The following is a 23,247-nucleotide window of genomic DNA, read 5'->3' as shown; positions in this document are numbered from 1 at the left end:
AGCCCATTTTCTATTTATATGTTTGAGTTCCCTTGAATTGGTGATGTCATTTCCTGTGGTTAACTCATTTCCTATGGTGATGTCATTTCCTGTTCATTTTCTCAGGGTGTGGTAAATAGGATCCAAGTCAATGTGCTTGTTAATCGAGTTCCGGTTAGAATGCCATGCTTCTAGGAATTCTCGTGTGTGTCTCTGTTTGGCTTGTTCTAGGATGGATGTGTTGTCCCATTCGAAGTGGTGTCATTCCTCAAGCGTATGTAAGGATACTAGTGAGGGAAGGTTATGTTGCTTTGTGGCTTGTTGATGTTCATGTATCATGGTGGCGAGTTTTCTGCCTGTTTGTCCAAGGTAGTGTTTGTTACAGTCCTTGCAACGTATTTTGTAGATGACATTAGTTTTGCTTGTTGTCTGTATAGTGTCTTTCAAGTTCATTAGCTGCTGTTTTAGTGTGTTTGGTATATTTGTGGGATACCATGATGTCAAGGGCTCTGAGTAGTCTGGCAGCCATTTCTGAGATGTCTTTGATGTAGAGGAGAGTGGCTAGGGTTTTTGGACGTGTTTTGTCTGCTTGTTTGGGTTTGTTGCTCAGAAATCAGTGGACTGTGTTCATTGGGTACGCATTCTTTTTGAATACAGTATGAATACTCACTGAAGATGTTACCTACTATGGTGACAAAATGTCTGAAAACAAACCTTCCAGCTCCGTAAGCAAACCTACATCCAGAATCTCAACCTGAGCTATAAATCTTCTCAAAACCTGCTAACTGTTTTATTTATATTGCCTCTCCTATTGCCTTTCTCAAATCTTTCCTGCCAATGCCACTGGCCAAGTAACCTTAAAAACCAACATAAAAATTATGAAATTTTAGCCTTCGTGAATTGAATAGTGTTAAATATAAAATGTATTACTCTCACAATACTCCATATCACTTTGCATTCACTCAATATTGAATATTAATACATTAGATTTGATGTGGCATTCTATTTTCATAACAATTCTGTTTTTGTATTATCAGATATCTGTTTCTTTAATATGACCTTTTAAGTTAAGGTTCTTGAAAGACAAAAAAAAATGTTTTTCAATGTTATCCTCAAGTATTGTTGGAATAAATTCAAAGAAAACACGGTCCAAAAATACAATAAGAAATATACAAAGGAATTTAGGAACAGTGTGAAATAGAATTCTAAATGCTAAAATGCCTCAGGAATTCAAGGACAATTGGCTAATAACGTGCCTCAAAGTAAGTTACTTGTGTACTCATGACCAAATCATGAATTGTGTATGAAACAATAGGAACAGATGTGCACACATTTGAAGTTGTCATCAATTTAATTCAAGGTAACAAAAAAAGGTGAGGGTCAATTTATCTTCCCACTCCAGTAGATCCCTGATCTGGCCCTAGAAAAATAGCATGGGAATATGTCAGCACTGGGAATACACCAGGCATGCCAAGTCCATATCTACACGAAGAGTACACAGTCAGCCATTTAAGGATTGGAGCTTCTGCCCATCTCTTGAAAGAAAATAATAGAACGAGCATGGGAATTATTCAAGTTATGTTCGTGAAGATGAGATTACTCCATACTCAGGTACTGGAATGGACAATCCTGGTGATCCTACTGCATGTCAGGGATTGCAGGATTATTGTATACTTACTGCATAAATTAGCACTCATTAACCCTGTGTTTTCTACACAAAAGTTTGTTGTGAGGTATTTCTCAAGAAAAAAGTGAAGTATCTACAGAACACACACATCAGTTTAATCTTGTTGAATGTTATCATGGTTGCTCAGTTAAAGACTGGGAATTGATAATCTGTTTTCACTAAACATTCAAGTTACTTCCTCAAAAATTATTCAATCAGGGACAGTCCAATATCAACAGTGCACAATAAATGGTAGAAATTAGTTTTATCTAAGCTATACACAATACACTGCTGGGGCTGTTATGTCTTATTGTTACTTCCACAATAATTTTTCAATACTTTTCAGAGTTTATTCATCAATTTTCAAATCTTATAGAGAAGCAGATGCCCTCAAATTATCATGGGAACTGTGAATAAATCCAAGGTACATAATCCTAAGGATAGTGTTTAAGCATGCCAAAACAATGAGCTTAGCTCTTTTGATTGTTGTAACATCTGGTACTGGGTTAATACATAAAGCCAGGCAGTATTCACCTTCTGTGATCAATGTTAAGGCAATCTCGTTTTCCGGGATTCGCAGAAGTTAACGCTCACCAATGGCCCAATTGGCTACATATGTAGGCATCAATTTTATCAATCTCTTTAGCAGAGAAATGGCTGTTTAGAAATAAATTAAAATCATGAATGATCCATTGTGATGTTGCATAGATATGATGCATGTCATCTATTTTATCCCATTGAGCAACGTGTAAAAGGATATTTGTATGATATCTTTTTCATTATCATTTCAACACACACTGTGAGGTGCTTGGGGAAGGACAAAAGCTAAGTAAAGGTGATGATTCCAGTTAGATCTAGTTCAGCAATACAGCAAAATAAAATGTGAGTTGCTTTATCATATTAGCCAATTTGATGACTCCAGAGTTTTTAGACTTGTAGAATTTGATAGCCTGGAAACATGCTATCATACCTGAGGTAGCTCTGAATGCTGTTCCCATTCCACTATATTTATGTTACTTTTATGGATACTAAATATATGGACTTCATGAGGGCATTTGATGGAGTCTATCAGCTAAATTTGAAGCTTAGGAACTACAGGAAAATTATTAGGTAAGCAAGTTTGCTGATGGCACAAAGATAGGTGACACTGAAGGAAGGCAGTTCCTGGTTTTTGATCCAGGAACAGTGAGGAACGGTCAATATATTACAAAGTTAAGCTGTTGGTTGTCTGGGAGGGGATTTTGCAGGTAGTGAAATTCCAAAAGGCTGCTGTCCTTTTAATCTAGGAGGTAGAGGTTGTGAATTTGGAAGGTACGGTTAAAGGACACTTGGCAAGTTGCTGCAGTGCATCTACTGGATAGTGCTCATGGCTGCCATGGTATGCTATAGAAATGCCATTATAATACTTTAATTCTAAGGTTTGTCATGAGGACATACTAAACAAATTTGTGTAATAAGATTATGTCCAAATTATTGACAGAAAACAGTCCATTGTCAAATGAGTAACTTGAAACCCTGTTCCACGTAATCTAATATTATCAGGACATAAACCTTGACACATACATAGCTATCATTACAGCAAAGATATAGTTAAACATTTGTTCTACAATTACAGCAGTTTTCTCTGAAATTTAGAAGAGTTAGGGATAGTGAGGTTGAAGTTTTCAAGTAATTAAAAAGAACAGATAAGGTAGATTGAAGCAAGTAATTTTCACTGATTAGACTGACAAGGATTAAAGGGTACAGTCTAAAAGTTAGAGGCAGATTTCACAGGATTAAATTAGGAAATACTGCTACATAAAAAGGATGGTAGAATTTTTGAGCTTCATTTTACAAATAGCAATTGATGCCAAATAAACTGCTTACTCTGAATCTGAAATTGATAGTTTTTTTTATTATTCAAAGGTATTATGGAATATGAGCAAATTGAGTTAGTTCAAAGATCAGCCACAAACTAATTAAATGGAAGAACAGGCTTGAGGGGATAAATGTTCCTATGATTATTTTATTTCTCTATCAACCATTTGCCTAATTCTGTTTCAAACAGTATTGTAAATTATACTTATACCATTTTATGTGGAAGGGTACTAACAATTTGAAAATCTAGCAGTCATGTGCTTGAACAATCTGTTCCTAAGCTATTCTTTCATTTATTTTGATGATTATAAGGTTATGTTTGCCAAATACTGACTAGGTAGAAATACTTTTCCTGTATTAATTTTGTCAAAATCTCTCCATTTCCTGTTTTTTGGTCTCCAATAGTCATACATCATTCCTGATCATGCATCTATATCCACTTTGTAGGAACATCAATTTTATTTTTGTTTCTCTTTCATAAATTATTCACGAGATGTAGGTGTCACCGATTGAGCCAACACTAATTGGCCTTCCATGGTTGACCGTGTTTTAGTGGAGACATGATTGTAATGTGGAAAGTGCTTGTTTAAATTGTTATTTTCACATCAAAACTGCTGTTAAGAAAAGTTTGTGAAATGTAGGATGTAGATTAACTAGAAACATAAAGGATAGAATCTTATAATGATATGATTCGGAGATGCTGGTGTTGGACTGGGGTGTACAAAGTTAAAAATCATACAACACCAGGTTATAGTCCAATAGGTTTAATTGGAAGCACACTAGCTTTCGGAGCGATGCTCCTTCAGGTGATTGTGGAGGGCTCGATCGTAACATAAATTCTGTGTTACGATCAAGCCCTTCACAATCACCTGATGAAGGAGCGTTGCTCCGAAAGCTAATGTGCTTCCAATTAAACCTGTTGGACTATAGCCTGGTGTTGTGTGATTTTTAACTTTATAATGATATGAGCAACATGAGCTAGGTAGGAGTTGTGGAAGAATCGTGCGAATTTGGTGAAGCCCCTCTCAATGTCAGGAGTAACTTGCTTCATCACTTAAATATTTATGAAGCAATGAGACAAGGATTTCGACAATGAGACAGAAATGAATTGTTTAGGTAACAAGATGTGGAAAGATGGGGGGTGGGGTCGAGAGTCCGGTGCTGGAAAAGCAAAGCAGGTCAGGCAGCATCCGCGAAGCAAGAGAATCGACATTTTGGGCACGAGCCCTTCAGGAATCTTGCCCCAAACATCAATTCTCCTTCTCATGCTGCCTGACCTGCTATGCTTTTCCAGCATCCCACTCTTGACTCTGATCACCAGCATCTGCAGTCCTCACTTTCTCCTAATGGAAAAATGAAGTTAGAGTCAGACGTGAAGGATACCATATTTGAATAGAAGAAATAATCTGATTTTTCTTCCAATTAGACACCATCTCCATAGCTTAAATGTTCTAATGACAAAAACTGGACAAATGGCTGTAAGTGCCTGACCAGTCCATTGTACATAGAAACTTTGAAAAAAGAAGCAGGAGTAGACCACTAGTTGTTTGAGCCATCTCCACCATTCAATATGATCAAAGCTGAGTATCCTGTTCCCACTTTCTCTATCAACCTTTTGATTCCTGCAGCCCTAAGAACCATGTCTACCTCCTTCTTGAAAATATTCAATATTTTTGCCTCAACTGCTTTGTGTCTGAGAGAATTCTACAGGCTCACCTGTCGCTGGGTGAAAAAAAAAAGTCCCTATCTGTCGAATACAGTCTCAAATGGGACCCTGTTATTTATATAGAGTACTACTCTGTAATTTTTTGATTGAGTCTTTCTCCACAATGAATGACTTTGCTAAATTCCATGGCTCCCAGCTTCTTTAAATTCTTTCAATCATATGCTTAGTTATGAATTATTCATTTTTCTAATATCAGCAATATTTACACTCATCCGTATTTAAGAAGGGAATTACATAAAATGGTTCTGCTACTGGTCCACAAATCCAGAGGGGTCTATAAATATTTCAGAGAAAGTACATTTGAATTGCAACACCATTTGAGAATTTGAACTTAATTTAAAACAAAACCTGAAAATTAAAAAAATGGCACAATTGAAATGGACCTTAAAAGTTGTGCTCAAATATAAAATGCTTCATAGTTTCTGCCTCAGAGAAGGAAATTGCTGTTCTTACCGAATCTGGCCTATATGAGAATCTGGCCGAAAGTGAAGACTGCAGATGCTGGAGATTAGAGTCAAGAGTATGGTGCTGGAAAAGTACAGCAGGTCAGGCAGCATCAAAGGAACAGGAGAGTCAACATTTCTGGCAAAAGCCCTTCATCAGGAGCTGCCTGACTGCCTGTGCTTTTCCAGCACCAGCTTCATTCTCGACTATTTGAGAATCCTGTCTCACAAACCAATTTTCACCCGATCTCTCTAATAAATGGATAGATGATTCAGTTGATCCATCACCATCTTTTCCAGGCAATAAATCATCAACAGATAATGATCTTGCCAACTGTTGCCCCATCCTGAGAATGAATGAACCATGAACCACAGTTTTTAATGATTTGGTCCAAATGAAATGGTAATGATCTGAAATATCAACCTCATCTTCTCATTTCTGCAAAGATATTGAGAAGTGTCTACAGCATTCAGTTTTAATTTTAGATTTCTGTTATTTTCAGTATTTGTTCTTTGCTTCTAATTCCTCTTACTGTTCCAATTTTATCTAATTCAACCACTGATACCTGAGCTTTTCATAAAAAAGTGACAGATAAAATTGGAACGAGTAGTGACTATTTCAGAAACCTGTTCAGCAAAACTATCAAGAGACAGCAAATATTGATTAAGAAATTCAAGGTACGTAATTGTTTGCTTTTCTGCAGCTGTCATTTTTAAACTATCTATTAAGAAGCATGTTTTGTTTCCTGGGTACTGTTATTAAGTTCTAAGGTAATCATCAAGTGTATTATGGGGCTGAATATTTGAGCAGGTGGATTTGAAGATGGAAGTGGAGATGTAAAATCAATTAGGTAGCCATCCACTGCTCTCTCACAAAACATACACTTGCCTGACAACTTACCTGCCCCATGAGGTAAACAGAGGCCATGATTGTGTTATAGACTTACTGAGACTACAGAGTTACTGCTCACTTAGATTAGCCAGCAGCTCACGGAAATGGGTCTGCCTGATGGGCAGAAGCCCTACTTTTAGGTCAGCAGAGATACCCCCAACATATCACTGTGAGGCAGTCAGATTTTAAAATCAGTGAGGTGTCAATGGATGTTTCTATAAAGGTGATGCATGGGTGGAGGGAATGGGGCTAATGTGGGCTTGGGAGGTGGTGGGAGATTATGTAAGCTGTCCTCAGAATGCACCCCTTTACATCATTTTAGGAATATAGCACTATAATCCTGCCTGTCATTAATGGACAGAACTTCAATCTTCTCAGAAGTGCTTTGTTTTGCTAATTTTGTCTACTAAACCTTTATGACGTTTTATGCTTGTTACTGATTTTCTGACCAGTGTTGAATCACTACAACTGAGTAATGTTGCTATAACTCTATTGACACTAGAAATAATTTGATAGAGATTTCTTGATCTCTCATGCTGGTTTTGGTTGTTTCAGTTGGGTTGCACTGAAAGAAATAATGCAACCTAATAATAGCTCCAGGTTGACATGTCTACATCCCTTTGTAACTTTCAACTTCCATCCACACAACTTACTATTCAGAGTGGGTATTCAAGTCAAAGTGATAATGATTTTTATTCATGCTGATAATGTGAGTTGAGATTTCAATTTCAATCCTAAATTCCATTTCAATTGCTGATGAAAGGATTGAGATTTTAATGAACTTCCTTGAGGTACTGAGGTGAGCATTAAATCACCAAGGTTAATATATTTGGATATTATTCATGCATGTCGCAAGCAATTTGATTAACCCATCATAAACTGTTGGTGACCGGAATCAGCACCGTGCTCATGAAAACAGTGAATAAGACTTTAAATGGACTGTTGATTAGCCACCATGCTTTTGATACACAAGGTGTGTGTGTGTGTAAGGGATTTGTACACTTTAAAACTGAACAGAGATGTTTTGGAAATGGGAACATCAGCCCCATGGGGGCGGCATGGTGGCACAGTGGTTAGCACAGCTGCCAGTCTGTGTGGAGTTTTCACATTCTCCCTGTGTCTGCATGGGTTTCTTCTGGGTGCTCCAGTTTCCTCCCACAATCCAAAAATGAGCAGGTTAGGTGAATTGGCCATGCTAAATTGCCCATAGTATTAGGTGAAGGGGTAAATGTAGGGGAAGGGGTCTCGGTGGGTTGTGCTTCGGCGGGTTGGTGTGGACTTGTTGGCCGAAGGGCCTGTTTCCATACTGTAAGTAATCTAATCTAATCTAATCTAACTATGAACCAGATGCACAAAAAACCTGGAATTAAGCTCAGCGAATCTCCTAATGAAGAATAAACCAGTCAAACTTGGGAGTGACATGTACTGGTCTGACTCTTCCTATACATCAAAATGGAGCCCTATTATGCCCAAACACTCAGATCCCAGTTTTAGTGGTTCTTTTGCTGGTTTTTTTCCCCGATAAAGTCAGCTCTTCGTTATTTTATGTATGCTTTGGTATTGATTCCATGGCAGCAGGTATGATAACTTTTCCTTCATACCTTGTGTGGTGCGACTCCTATTTCATCAGAACATGTAGAGTTTGATTAATCAGATAACCATTTTGACTGCTGAGATATTCTGCTCGAACACGCTCAACTGGAACATTTAAAGGGGCAACATGCTGCTTTGGGTCCTTTGCACTGAGCTTTCTCTTGGTAAGGTGCAAGCAGAGCAGCCCTTGGTGGGACTACCCCATAGTTTTCAAAATAGATAATTGGCCCCAAAGCTAAGAGGTATCTATGAACAGTATTCCAATCCTCAACCAGAGCTTTGAGACACCTGGGCTCACTAACTGAAGCCATAGGAGCTGCACTACAATGGTAGGAACAAAGAAATGTGAATATTTGCATTTGCACAGTGTAAGAATAAAAAGAAGTCATCATGTGAAATTTCCATTCATTCCAAAATCCTCTTAAATTTTATTAGTTTGCATCACTTTCCATCTTGCCCGTTCTTAGTTGCTAAGTCAAACGTTGTCTTGGAAAGACATGAATTGAAAATATGTAAAAGTGTGTATTCATGGTGGTGGTTGGTTGCTAGGCTATTTTGAACCTGTGCTAGTGCCTGTGCACTGTGTAGTTAAATTAGCCTTATATTAAAATTGATACATGCAGAATTCCACAGGCTGAACAGCTGACACTTCATTGCCTTTATCTCCTTCTTGTTTTCCTTCTCCTTAGAATTGATCTGCTGCTTATTCCTCTTGCAGTTCCGAACTCTGTTCTGCAGGTTATACAGAGGGAAACCTACCAGGATTATGCTAAAATCCTTGGTTAGTATATACAGAAGACTATCCCAGATTTTTCAATGAACCGATGTGTACCTTCAGTAGAAACACCTTATCTTTGAGTGTGATTAGTCTTCAGAATTATTTTCCAAACAGTACAGCAGAGACTAAGTTTGAATTATCAGAGTTAATCATGTTTTTGATCGCAAAGGGAATCAAGAATTTTTGCATGTCCGTTTGGGGTGGGGGGAGGTAGCATGGGGGCAGAGGTTAGTGGTGTGGGTGGGAGGAATGCAGTGGCAGGAAGAAGAGTAGATTTCAAGCCACAATAACATTAGCCATGGTCACATTCGATGGTAGAGAAGACTTGAGAGGCTGAATAGCTTACTCTTATTAATATTTCATGTCCATTTATGCCTTCAATACAAACTACACTGGAGCAAACAACAAAGCCATGTAAGATTTTAATACAAACCTTATTTTAAAAAAAGTTTTTGCATATTGAATTGAACACATTAGAGTATGATGTTATTTCAAATGTAATTGTGTTTTATGATATTTCATACTCTAAAACACTGCACTGTTTATCCCTTTCCCCATAATACCAAGTCAACAAAGAGCATTATAAAACTAAATGAAGCATGTTTACAAATCTGTGCACCTGAGTCAATTTATACTTACCAGATGATATTATGACCTCTGATGGTCTGCTGTTGCCATAGTACCCATAACATGCTCAGCAGTTTAATATTAATTGTCCAATACTTCTAGGAGCTCTATTGGGATACTGGAGCTGAGTTGATCGGCCGCATCTGGAATTTGTATGCCTGGCAAATTTGTGCTTACGCTTTTGGTATTTCAGCTTCAGCACTCCAGGGAGACCTTAAACTGGATATCAGTTGAAAAATTATTGATGTAAAACTGCTGAGATAAAAACACTAAAACATTGGCTTTAGGTATTTTTCAAGTCATCGTATATTATTTAGTATTCACAAACATTGTTCTGTTAAAAGATGAGTGGTTGGTTTTATTAGTTTCTTATGTATAATAGCTATTCTTGAATGTTTGGTCATTTCTTAACTTCAGCTATTCACAAAATATAAAATGGTGTTGAATGTATTGAAAGGCTCTAGGTAGGTGCTAAATGTATTCTTTAGACATCATTTTAGGGCTAATTGATGATGATCATGATTAAAGAAACTGTCAATCAAAAAAAAACAGCTGCATGTTGAGCATTCAAGCATTGATTAGAAAGAATTCTCGTGAATTGGCATAACTGAACTCGATGCAACCACCTCTATCGAGATTGTGGACTTTGCTAGCTGAAACACAGTGATGTATTTCAGGGTGGTTCATGACTCAAAGGAAACGGGATGCATATAGCATCTCAGGCATGACATGAGCGGCTTTGGAGAAGAAAGTCCAAAAGAGGTGAATCATTCTACATTCAAGGTGTGATAGAGTTCACCACAGACTTCTGTTACTCCTGCAGCACTTAGTGCAGCTCTGCCCAATGGCTCAGAGCTTCTCCCATTTCTCCTGCCAACCAAGCACACAGTATAACAAGAATACGTGTCAGAGGAATAGAAGGGCAGATCAAATTTAATCCTGAAAACCGTGAGGTGATGCATTTTGGGAGGACTGACAAAAGGCAAGAGAGTGCACGATGAATAGCAGGACTTTGGGTCGTACAGAGGAGCAGATGAATCTTGAAGGATAGTTGGTTAGAATGGTTAAGAAGGTATGAGGGACAGTTGTCTTTATTACAAGAGCAGGAAGGTTATGATGGTGCTGTCTAAGATGTTAGATAGATCACAACTGGAGTACAGTGAACAGTGGTTAGCACTGCTGCCTCACACTGCCGGGGACCTGGCTTCAATTCCAGCCTTGGACAACTGTCTGTGTGGAATTTGCACATTCTCCCTGTGTCTGTGTGGGTTTCATCCGGTTGCTCCGGTTTCCTCCCACAGTCCAAAGATGTGCAGGTTAGGTGAATTGGCCATGCTAAATTGCCCATAGTGCTCAGGGATGTGTAGGTTAAGTACATTAGTCAAGGGTAAATGTAGAGGACTAGGGTAGGGGAATGGGTTCGGGTGGGTTATTCTTCGGAGGGTCAGTATGAACTTGTTGGGCAAAATGACCTTTTTCTACACTGTAGGGTTTATGAGTTCTCGTCACCACACAACAGAAAGGATGTGATTGCCAGAGAGGGTGTAGAGGAAATTCACCAGAATGTTGCTCTGCAGTCTACAGTGTTTCAGTTCTGAAGAGACTGGGGTTGTTTTCCTTGAAGCACAGTAGGCTGAGGGAGGATCTGATTTAGGTCTGCAAAATTGAGGGGCATAATTGTGTTGCATAGGAAGGAATATTTCCCCTTAGCATTTGTTAGCAGGCATATATTTAAGGGAAGAGGCAGGAGGTTAGAAAGGCATCTGGAATTCATTACCATGCAATAATATTCTATAATGCTGCAAACGTGTGTGTTAATGACATGTCGATGTGTAAGTTAATGTAAAACTGATATTAGCTGTCAAGTGCAACCTGGACTCTGACACAGTGGGTGAAAAACATACCAGAGACGAGAATTCAGAGATATAAGTATTATGCATAGGACTTGTACCATTGTATGGAAGTATAAGAGTTAGTTGGAACTCCCAAGAGTAAGTCAATATTCATTCTTGAGTACAGTAGAGACCGAAATGGCTCAGACTCTGAGCAGGAATGGTATTGTTTAAAGAAGCTGTGTCTTAGCAACGTAGGATAGAATCTCATAGCAGTCTGGCACATATGAGGACTGATAACTAATGGTTGCATCAGTCATGACAGTTCAAACCCAAAGGAAGTTTCCCAAAATAAATGTACTGAGCACTCCTTTCCTCCTCGTGACATCTCGTTCATAACATACTCATTTTAAGTGAAGGTCTCATATAATCCTAGAATAAGATTGATACAATGTTGGTTAAATCTTGTCAAAGTGTCACAGAAAGCCTCTCAATGTGTTGCAAATCTCAAGCAACAAATGAACAGTAAATGTCAATAGTCTGTTAAATAACACTTGAAACTCTCTGCGATAACCTGCTTACTCACAGGTAGTTAGTTGCTGTTAGAAGAGGGTGATAACTGTCAACTTAGTGGAAATCAGCTCCTTATCTATCCGTTGGGAAGCTGCTTCTAGTGCAAGGTTCAGTTCTCTTAATGAGGTGACATATTGTGCTAAATAGGGCTGAACTAGAATTTCACATGAACTAAGACCTCATCTTGGCCACCTTGTAAGCTCTTTAGTGCCAAATGTATCTGGAGAAAATTGCCTCCTTAATATTTAAAAACAAAACTGATTTATCCCTGACAGATACATAGGAAAAACATTAGAATTTCTTTTAATATTCAACACTCATGTTTGTGAATCTAATTGAGCCTATCAGAAAGAGAAACATCCTTTATCTTTATCTTCCCACAAAACAAAGCGAGTTGATAGGGAGAGTACGGTAAGGAAATAATAAAATTGAAACAATTGTTGTATTCAAATAAAACATTAAACATTAGTCGATGTGTCCTGCATTTTCCTGACCACACCATTCTCCCTATGAGACTAGCCTTTAATGGACTGGGAGGTAAAACAGATACTGGGTTACATATGGTGAGAGCAATTTGACTGATTGAGAAAATGGTGCAATAGGACATAATTCAATATGAAGATCATAACTCCTGATTGTGGATTGGAAAATGGGATCCATTATTGCTTACATATTGAGATCTACAAAGTATATAATTATGATACAAGTTAGAAGTGCATAAAGCAGGTACATGTCTTGATACAATTATAAGTCAGCAGGCAGGAAGTGCCCATTCTCACAATCCGATGATTCAATTTCAGCTGATTCAATTCTAGCTGGGAGCAGGATATAAGAATTTAGATCAGAGTGGTGCTGGAAAAGCACAGCAGGTCAGGTAGCATCTGAGGAGCAGGAAAATTAACGTTTCGGCCAAAAACCCAAAACGTCGATTTTCCTGTTCCTCAGATGCTGCCTGACCTGCTGTGCTTTTCTAGCACCACTCTGATCTAAACTCTGTATTCCAGCATCTGCAGTCCTCACTTTTGCCAAGCAAGATATAAGAAGCCTGCCTTTGCAAACCCTCCAGGAATGGAGCAAATTTTCAGCAAGATCCTCCACTAGCAGTGCCATGCAAAATTTTTTTTTTGTGTGGTTGAAAATCTGAGATCCTCATTGATAACTTCCCAGATGTTTTTCCCAACACTCCTCTCTCTCATCACTTTATAGACTGACATGACTCCTGCATATTCAGTCATGTCTGCATGTAGACAAAAGTCAGTCTCATGGTTCAGCAATTCCTCCCTGCAGGGTATCTGGAAATGTTGGCAGTTTCTCTTCCCAGGAAAAGAAATCAAAGACCCCTCTTCTTCAGCAAAGTGGTCTGGAAGGATACTGCATTTTTCATTATTGTACAGATCTCAGAAAGGCAATATATTTATTAGACAGCTAGAAGCTCCAGTCGTACTCTCCTCACATTCAGTCAGCAGTCAGCTGAACAGTCAGTCTGCTCGTCAACCAGTCAATTATGTCTGTAATGTTATATTACTCCATGCAAGCATCTGACCCAGACAGTCTATGTAAGTTTGAGACATCATATTAGTGTGTGGTATTTGCTGTTAATAAATTTCTAGGGATCTGATTCAATAAGAACCTGACTGTCTGCCATACATTATATAGGGTAAGTGAGATGCTGTGGAATGCTGGCACAAATATAGAGATGCAGTATGACAGTAGGATAAATGGTCTCCTCTGCTTCATGATAGTAAGTCATAGAGTCATAAAGGCATAGGGACAAGCAACATGGAAACAGATCCTTCGGTCCAACTCATCCATGCAGAACAGATAATCTAAAAAATCTGCCCCATTTGCCATAATTTGGCCCATATCCCTCTAAGCCCTTCCTGTTCATATGCCCATCCATATGCATATTAAATGTTGTGATTGTACCAGCTGACACACTTCCTCTGGCAGCTTATTCCATACGTGCATCATCCTCTGCATGAAGAAGTTGTACCTTACGTTGCTTTTTAATTCTTTCCCTTCTCACCTTAAACCTATGCCTTCTGGTTTTGGACTCCCCAACTCTGTGGAAAAGACCTTGTCTATTTAATCTATCCATGCCCCTCGTGATTTTATAAACTTCAAGAAGGTCACCATTTAGCTTCCAATGCTTCAAGATAATTGTTCCAGCCTATTCAGCCTCTCCCTATAGCTCAAATCCTCCAACCCTGCCAACATCCTTGTAAATCTTTTCTGAAACCTTTCAAGTTTCACAACATCCCTCCTAGAGCAGGGAGACCAGAATTTCGTGCAGTATACCAATAGTAACCAAAGCAAAGTCCTGTACAGCCTCCATATGACCTCAAGACTCCTTTATTCAATGCACTGACCAACAAAGGCAAGCATACCAAATGCCTTCTTCATTATCCTGTCCACCTATGACTCCATCTTCAAGGAACTATGAATTTGAATGCTAAGGTCTCTTTGTTCAGCAATACTCCCTAACACTTTCCATTAAGTGGATAAATCCTGCCCTGATTTGCCTTTTGAAAATGCAGCACCTCACACTTACCTAAATTAAACTTCATCTGCTGCTCCTTGGCCTATTGGCCCATGTGATCACGATCCTGTTGTCTGAGGCAATATTCTTTGCTGACCAGTACACCTCTAATTTTGGTGTCTTCTGTAAACTTACCAACCATACCTCTTATGTTCAAATCCAAATCATTTATATAAATGACATAAAAGGGTGAACCCAGCACCGATCCCTGTAGCACACCACTGATCACAGGACTCCAGTCTGAAAACCAACCCTCCACCTTCTGTCTTTTAACTTTGAGCCAGTTCTATATCCCAATAGCCAGTTGTATTCTGTGTGATCTAGCATTGCTAACCAGTCTCCATAAAGAAGCTTCAGGTAAATTGGCCACGCTAAATTGCCCGTAGTGTTAGGTAAGGGGTAAATGCAGGGGTCTGGGTGGGTTGCGCTTCGGCGGGTCGGTGTGGACTTGTTGGGCCGAAGGGCCTGTTTCCACCATAGGTAATCTAATATAATCTAATCTAAAGTCCATAGAATTCACGTCCACTGCTTTGTCCTCATTAATCCTCTTCGTTATTTCTTCAAAAAACTCAATCAAGTTAGTGAGACACGATTTCCCACACACAAAGCTGTGTTGACTATCCCTAATTGGTCCTTGCCTTTCCAAATATATGTAAATCCTGTCCCTCAGGATTCGCTCCAACAACGTGCCCTCCATGGACGTCAGGCTCACCGATGTATAGTTCCTTGGCTTTTCCTTACCACTTTTCTTCAATAGTGGCACAATGTTAGCCAACCTCTAGTCTTTCAGCACCTCATCTGTGAATATCGATGATACAAATGTCTCAGCAAGGGGCCCAGCAATCACTTCCCTAGCTTCCTACAGAGTTCTAGGGTACACCTGATCAGGTACTGGGAATTTATCCACCTTTAGGTGTTTTAAAATGTTTAGCACCTCCTCCTCTGCAATATGGGCATTTTTCAAGATGTCACCATCTATTTCCCCTGTTCTTTATCTTCCACATCGTTCTCCACAGTAAACACTGATGCAAAATACTCATTTAGTATCTCCCCCATTTCCTGAGATTCCACCTGATACTCTCCCTCATTATCCTTTTGTGTCAATGTGTTTTTAGAATCCCTTTGGCTTCTCCTGAACCCTAGTTGTCAAAGTTATCTCATGTCCCCTGTTTGCCCTCCTGATTTCCTTCTTAGGTATATGCCTACTGTCTTTTTCTCCTCTAGGGATTCATTCAACCTCTGCTGTGTATACTTGACATATGCTTCCTTCTTATTCTTAACCAAAATCTCCATTTGTGTCATCATCCAGCATTTCTTCCATCTACCAGTCTTGCCTTTCACTCCAACAGGAACATACTGTCTCTCGACTCTTGTTATCTCATTTTGAAGGATTCCCATTTTCCAGCTGTCCCTTTACCTGCAACATCTGACCCCAATAAACTTTTGAAATACCATCCAAATTGGCCTCCCTTCAATTTACACAGAAATATAGAAACATAGAAGATAGGAGCAGCAGGAGGCCATTCAGTCCTTCAAGTCTGCTTCACCATTCATCATGATCATAGCTGAGCTCAACCTAATCCTGCTTTCTCCACATAACCTTTGGTCCCATTCTCCCCTACATCCAGCCGCCCCTTGAAAACAGTAATATTTTGGCATCGACTACTTCCTGTGGCAATGAATTCCACGGGCCAATCACTCTTTGGGTGAAGAACTGTATCCTTATCTTTGTCCTAAATGGTCCACCCTGAATCCTCAGACTGTGATCTCTGGTTCTGGATGCACCCACCATCTTAAATATCCTGCCTGTATCTACCCTGTCGAGTCTTGTTAGAATTTTATAAGTCTCTATGAGAATCCCCTCACTCATCTGAACTCCAGCAAAAACAATCTTAACCTGGTCAATTTCTCCTCATTCATCAGTCTCGCCATCCTCAGAATCAGCCTGGTAAAGCTTCGCCGCACTCCCTCGCGAGCAAGAGCATCCATCCTCAGAAAAGGAGACCAAAACTGCACACAATAACTTAGAACTTTAACTTTTAGATCTAGCGTATCCTTCTCCATCATTATTGTAAAATTAATAGAATAATGGTCACTGGCCCCAAAGTGCTCCCCCTTTGATACCTTACTCACCTGCCCTGCATTATTTCCAAAGAGTAGATCACGTTTTGCACCTTCTCTAGTTGGTACATCCCCATACTGAATCAGAAAATCTTCTTGTACACATTGAACAAATTCCTCTCCATCCAAGCCCTTAATGCTATGGCAGTCCCAGTCTATGTTTGAAAAGTTAAAATTCCTGATCATTACCATCCTATTATTCTTACAGATAACTGAGTACTCCTTACAAAGTTGTTTCTCAATTTTCCCTGATTATTGAGGAGTTTATAGTACAATGTCAACAATGTGGTCATCCCTTTTTTATTTCTCAGTTGTGCCCAAATAACTTCCCTGGCTTTATTCCCTGGAATATCCTCCCTATGTACTGCCATAATGTTATCCCTAATCAAAAATAATACTCCTCCTCCTCTCTTGCCCTCCTTTGTATCCTTCCAACAGTATCTATACCATGGAAAATTAAGTTGCTAGTCCTGTCCATCCCTGAGCCACATCTCTGTAATTGCTATGATAAGCCAATCCCATGTTCCTAACCATGCCCTGAGTTCATCTACCTTACTTGTTAGGCCTCTTGCATTGAAATAAATGCAGTTTAATTTATCAGTCCGACTTTGTTTTCTGCTTTGTCCCTGTCTGCCCTGACTGTTTCACTCGCTCCTTTTCCCAACTGTACCAGTCTCAGATTGACCTCTTTCCTCACTATCTCTGTGGGTCCCACCCTTCCCCCCACTACTCCCACCCCCATCTTACTAGTTTAAATCTTCCTGAGCAGCTCGAGTAAATCTCCCTCCAATATATTAGAACCCTTCCAATTCTGGTGCACCCTTCTTATACAAGTCCCTTCTACCCCAGAAGAGATTCCAAGGATACAAAAATGTGAACTCTTCTCCCCAGTTGCTTAGCCAGGCATTCACCTGTGTCAAGGCAACGGGAGTAATCCAGATATTATAACCCTTGAGAACCTACTTTTTAAATTCCTGCCTAACTTCCTATAATCTCTCCTCAGAATCTTGTCCTTTTCCCTTCCTATGTCATTTCAATGTGTACAACAACCTCTTGCTGTTCTGTCTCCCCTTTGAGAATATTCTGCACCCTCTCCAAGATATCGCTGACCCTGGTTTCAGTGAAGAAACACACCATTCTGATGTCATGATGTCAGCCGCAGAAATGTCTGTCTGTGTCTCTGACTAGAAAGTCCCCTACCACCACTGATCACTTGGAACCTGGTTGCCAATGCTACATTTCCCTACATTTTCCAAAACAGCATATTTGTTTGAGATGGTGATAGCCACATGAGACTCCTGCACTACTTGCTTCCCTCTTCTACCTTTCCTAGAGCTCACCCATCTACCTGACTGTCTCTTCAGTTTATCTCCTTCCCTGCAACTGCCATCCATCATATACCCTAGCTTCTCATTGCCTCTAATTGCCGCTCTAACCTATTCACACGATCCAATAGGATTCGCAACCAAATACGCTTTCTACAGAATTAATCATCAATACCATGGAAACTCTCCCTAATCTCTCGCATCCAACACATCACTCTATGAAAGGCCATTCTTGTACAATCTACAGACCCAAAAAATCGCACAGACCCAGAAAATTGTGGATCAGAATCAAATACTCTTCTTCCATTCCTGCCTTGATATACCGTCCCTGGTTTTCTCTAATGCTTCCAATGAAGCTCAGCTTGAGCATCAACAATAGTCAGATTCATACTCAACATTGTCATTAACCTCAACCTCACAGAACACATTTTCTAACCGCGAGGCATCCAGTTGGGGTTTCATCCCAATTGGATTAGGGGTTTCAAAGTGTTATTTTTTACCAGCTGACTGTGAACTTACAGGAGAATCCTAAAGTATATTTCTCCTCAACTGGGCTCAATTTTTGGAGACGTTTAGTGTAAATTGAAATGTTGCTATCTTTCACTATTTTTTAAAAAATTGTGCTGGAAATTGTCCACTGCATTCAGTATTCTGCCAATTAAATGAATCACCCTGACAAATTCTATCTAACTGTGCCTTTAAAGAAGTTTGTTAATTAAAGCTTTCAATTTTAGGTACAAAGACACAAGTTAACAATTTTCAAAAGCTTTTAAATGTGAAAATATAATTAATTTATTATGGTATGATCTCATGTGCACTCATAAAACAAATGAAATGTTCTGTATATTTTTAAAATTGTTTCAGTTGTTTAAAATCAAATTTGTCATGAGCAGATGATTCAATGGCCTTATTGGAAATGCTGGTCTTTATGATAAATTCATTTTCTGCTGTACTTACAGAGATGCACCATATAAACAAACTTTAAACATATTTTCATGCAAAGGGTCACACATCAGCCAGCCAGCGCAGTGGGAAATCTTTCAATCTGGCATGATGTCATGGGCACACCACAAATGTGATTGCAACCACAGTTTTCTGATCGACTGAGTGTCTGCTTCAGATTTTGTTCTGTTTTTGTTCCACTACAGTGTGCCATCATAAACTGCAATGGCCCATGAGAGTGATGATTCCATCTCTGACAATAAAGATCAAAAATATCTGTGGGTTGCATGGTCACTTTTCTCTCTCTTTTTCATCCTTCACCATTGCCGTTCCATTCACATTTCTCTGAAGAAATGTGTGTGATGATCAGGGGCACCTACTGGTGATCACTTCATAGAGACATCCCAGCAGCTGAGGAATGTAGTGTCAGTCAAGATCCCAAAATGTGGAAGGACTGTTGGGGTGCAGGTTCATGCTGAGCTCCATCCAGGCTGATGAAAGGTCTCAGATAAGACTGCTGGGTTTGCACAGGTGTAAGAAAATATCTGGCAGAGGTGCAAGAGTCAATATGGAAACTAGCTCCATCTATGGCTTGACTTCTGTAATGTCTCCAACCTGTGAGTATGTGGTTTCTTCTATGGAAAGGCTGGCAATGGACATGGAAAGCCAGGTATTTCACACATATTGTAAAACTCCTCTGAAAAAGCCAAACCAGTGGAAGCACATTGTCAAAAAGCAGTGGTCTGCTTAATGATCGCCTTGGTCAATCCATGCGTTAAATTGTAATGTATTTCTGCAGGCCTTGAGGGAATGATGAACTAGTAACATGAGCAACGCCCTAAGAAAATACATTTTGTAACCCATAGTTCAATATTATACTAGGGCAGGAGGCTCAAATTGCTCCAGCTGAGAGTGGATTAAAATATGAGTCTGAAGACCTCCCCACTGGCAATCACATACCTGTGTGATTTTCTCCAATGCTCACAGACTTGTTGAACACTGAGGAAATGAAGCTACTTCTGATCAAATACAGTTGGCTGTTTCCCAGCAAGTTCTGATAGCAACATATACTATGACAACCCTGTGATGACACCAAGCCAACTGCTTTCATGGCCGATCTAACAGCATCAGTTGAAAATCTGACAAATTTGTTGGCCATTCTGGGTAGGGTCCATATTACCTTCCATATGCACCAAAACATCTACAGCCTGAGAAATGTCACATCTCCTCAGTGAACGTTCCATTTGCATAGAAATTTATATCTACAGTTGCAGGAGGGTGACCAAAGTAGTTTTTTCTCCAAAGCCACAGGCTGATAGTCTTGTTTTAAGAGTGATTAGATTTAAATTAGATTAGATTAGATTTAGATTTATTGTCACATGTAGAAAAAATACAATGAAAAGTGCTTTAGTACATGCAAAATGCAAAGCGTTGCCATGCTCTGGTGCTATCCTGTAGCACTGAATATAACGTAATATGGTTCATCTTTCCCTCTTCTTCTTGTTACCCTCTACTACTCTTCTGTTTGCTCTAACGGGCTGCAAGGTTTCGGTTATGAGCGCACCTCTGCCATTACCGACAATGTGCTCCCACTGCCTTAACCTTTTCAAAGAAGCTTTGCTGCGTGCCTGGTAGATCTGGCTCTCCTGGCCAATGCCAGTCTTCTTCTGGAGGAAACCACACCCTCACAGGCTGGAAACATTACAAAATTCAAGCCATAGATGGAGATAGTTTTCAAATAGACTCTGGCACCTCTGTCAGATGTTCCCTTACCTGCCTCCCACAACAGCTGCGTCTAAGCTAGTCTCATAATTCCTGCTTCCTGTCCAGACACTGTCGCCAAACATCAGCTTTGGGGTCCTGGCTCTGGGCTCCTCCACTGGATTTTGTAGTGGCACTGATGTAGTGCACCAAGGAAGACCTAAGCAAGAAATTGGTATCACTCAAGCACACACCCACTTCAGGCAAATGCAAGGCATTGCCCTAGACGTACAAGGCACTTGTCTTGATGTGCCTTGCATCCACCAGAAGCAGCAAGATTGATGCAATCTTATTTCCAATCTTACTTCCACTATGGCTGACTCAACTTTACTTGCAGGCTAACCATGTCCATGTAGATAAACAATCTCTGTGCAGATCATTCTAAACTTGTCAGGTGTTCAGAGCATAGGGCTACCACAACCACTGAAAGTATCAGGCACTATGTTCAGCTGAAGTGTGTTTGAATGCCTTCTTCAGCTTCTTAGGTAAATTGGAACCACTACATAAAATCAGGGAGAAGACAGAATTTGATGAATGAGGTGCCTGGATTGTTGTGCTGTTTGTTTTGGGTCTCTGCCCAGGCCACGAAATGGAGCAAAGGCTGCAAAGCAAGGAAGTTCTGCAAAGAGGGCCAGAGGTGGGGCCTGTACACACTGGTAGCTTTTTAAGGTCACTTCCAATAACTCAACTTGCAAGAGTAATGACCGAGCGAGCTCAGAAACAGCAAGGAACTAAAGAATGAACTAGATGCATCCTCTGCAACTTTACCTGCAGCTTCACACCACAGCAAATGTTGTGCAGCCAGAAACCAAAGTAATCACATTGATAATGAGTTTGAAAGCATCTGAATTGTTCGAGGTAAGAGTGAGAGACATTCCAATATATTCCAATTGACTGGATTCTCCTAGGTGTCACAGAGGCCAGCTACTCCATAAGAGAAAAGTGGCTTGTCTTTTCCCTGAGTAGGGGTGAACAGAAGGAAAGAGCACATTGTTTCTTTAATGGAGCATGATCTCTCTCTGGTGCTGAATGTCATTGACTAAACTTTCTGCCCCAATCTAACTCTACTGCAGTTAGCGGGAAGGGCATGAGTCAATGTCAAATTTGTGCTTCTTGATGTGACTGCCAGTCCCACCGGGCAATGCCTCCACAATCTTCAAAAACTGTTGGACTGCCATGTAAGCTCGCATGACCCTCTCAGGACTTGTGTTAACAGCTTTGATGGAGGCACAGTTATAATTACTTACTGAGTCAAACCTGACTTCCCACAAAAGACTCTCATCTATCTCAAATGTCTAGTAACTAGCTATTAAGTAAAATATGATAATCATATTCAGTTTATTCAAGACTCAGTCTATCTTCTAAGATGCTGTGCTGGCATCCTTCCGACTGGGAAGCAATAACATGAAGTAATACCCGTGAGAAAGGCTGGTGATGATTCTCAAGGAACCCATGTGAAGAATATCAGAAACAGAGTAGATTAACAGTGGTGTGGTAATGCAGCAGTCAGAACAATCAAATAATATTTTATCAGCATCTTCGTGGAGGACCTCATTCAGATTCTTGATGCACAAGTTATGTAGTGCACATGCAGTAGAAGATTATCTCGCTTTCACACACCCACACAATTGCATATAAAATAAATGTGTGAAAATTTGGAAGTTCAAGGTATGAGCCTTGTGCAGTCTGGAAGACTTTTAGTGGGTTTGCAAAATGTGAAGTGCAGCTCAGCTCACATAATGTTGTTTCTCAGCAATTAATAGGATGAATTTGAAAAGAAACAACAACCCTTCTGGCAAAGAGAACTTCAAATCTCAGTAGCCCTTTGCCTCAGTATGTACTTCTTGAAGAAGACTCGTAATAATTTTTGGAGAACATGTACAGATTAGTTATTTGGACAGATGACATAAGTTGAGAATATACATGGAGAAATGTGAGGTGATGTCTATGGGAGAAAGAATAATAAGGAGAAATATACAAAAGCAATAACACTTAAACCCATCTGAGGAGCTTAAATGTTAAGGACTCACATGCACGCAACAATAACATTACAAAGATTATAAACATCACAAAGGGCAACAAAAAAGAAATAAGGAGGAAGAAGATTAAGTAAGAGAGTAATCTAGCCAATAATATAAAGGAAGGCTATAAGAGTTTCTTTAGATATGTAAAGGACAAAAAAGAGGCAGAATTGGACATTGAGCCACTGGAAGATAACTCAGGAGGGATAGTAATAGGGAACAAAGAAAGGCTGAGGAACTGAATAATTACTTTGCATCAGTGTTCACAGTGGAAGACACGAGTAATATCCCAAAAATTCAAGAGAGTGAGGGGACAGAGCTGAGTATGGTGGCCATCACCCCAAGGAGAAGATGCTAGATAAATCGAATGGCCTGAAGGTGGATTAACCACCTGGACCTGATGGACTACACCCTAGAGTTCTAAGGGAGATAGCTGAAGAGATAGTGGAGACATTAGTGGTGATTCTTCAGGAATCGCTAGAATCAGGGAGGGTCCCAGAGGACTGGAAAATTGCTAATATGACACACCTGTTTAAAAAGGGAGTAAGGCAAAAGAGACAAAATTACAGACC

The sequence above is a fragment of the Chiloscyllium plagiosum genome, unplaced genomic scaffold (genome assembly GCF_037043375.1).
Source record: "Chiloscyllium plagiosum isolate Xiang-an unplaced genomic scaffold, Cpla_swu_hap1 HiC_scaffold_6, whole genome shotgun sequence".
NCBI lineage: Eukaryota > Metazoa > Chordata > Chondrichthyes > Orectolobiformes > Hemiscylliidae > Chiloscyllium > Chiloscyllium plagiosum.
The sequence above is the reverse complement of the archived record's forward strand: the minus strand, read 5'-3'. Positions refer to the sequence as shown.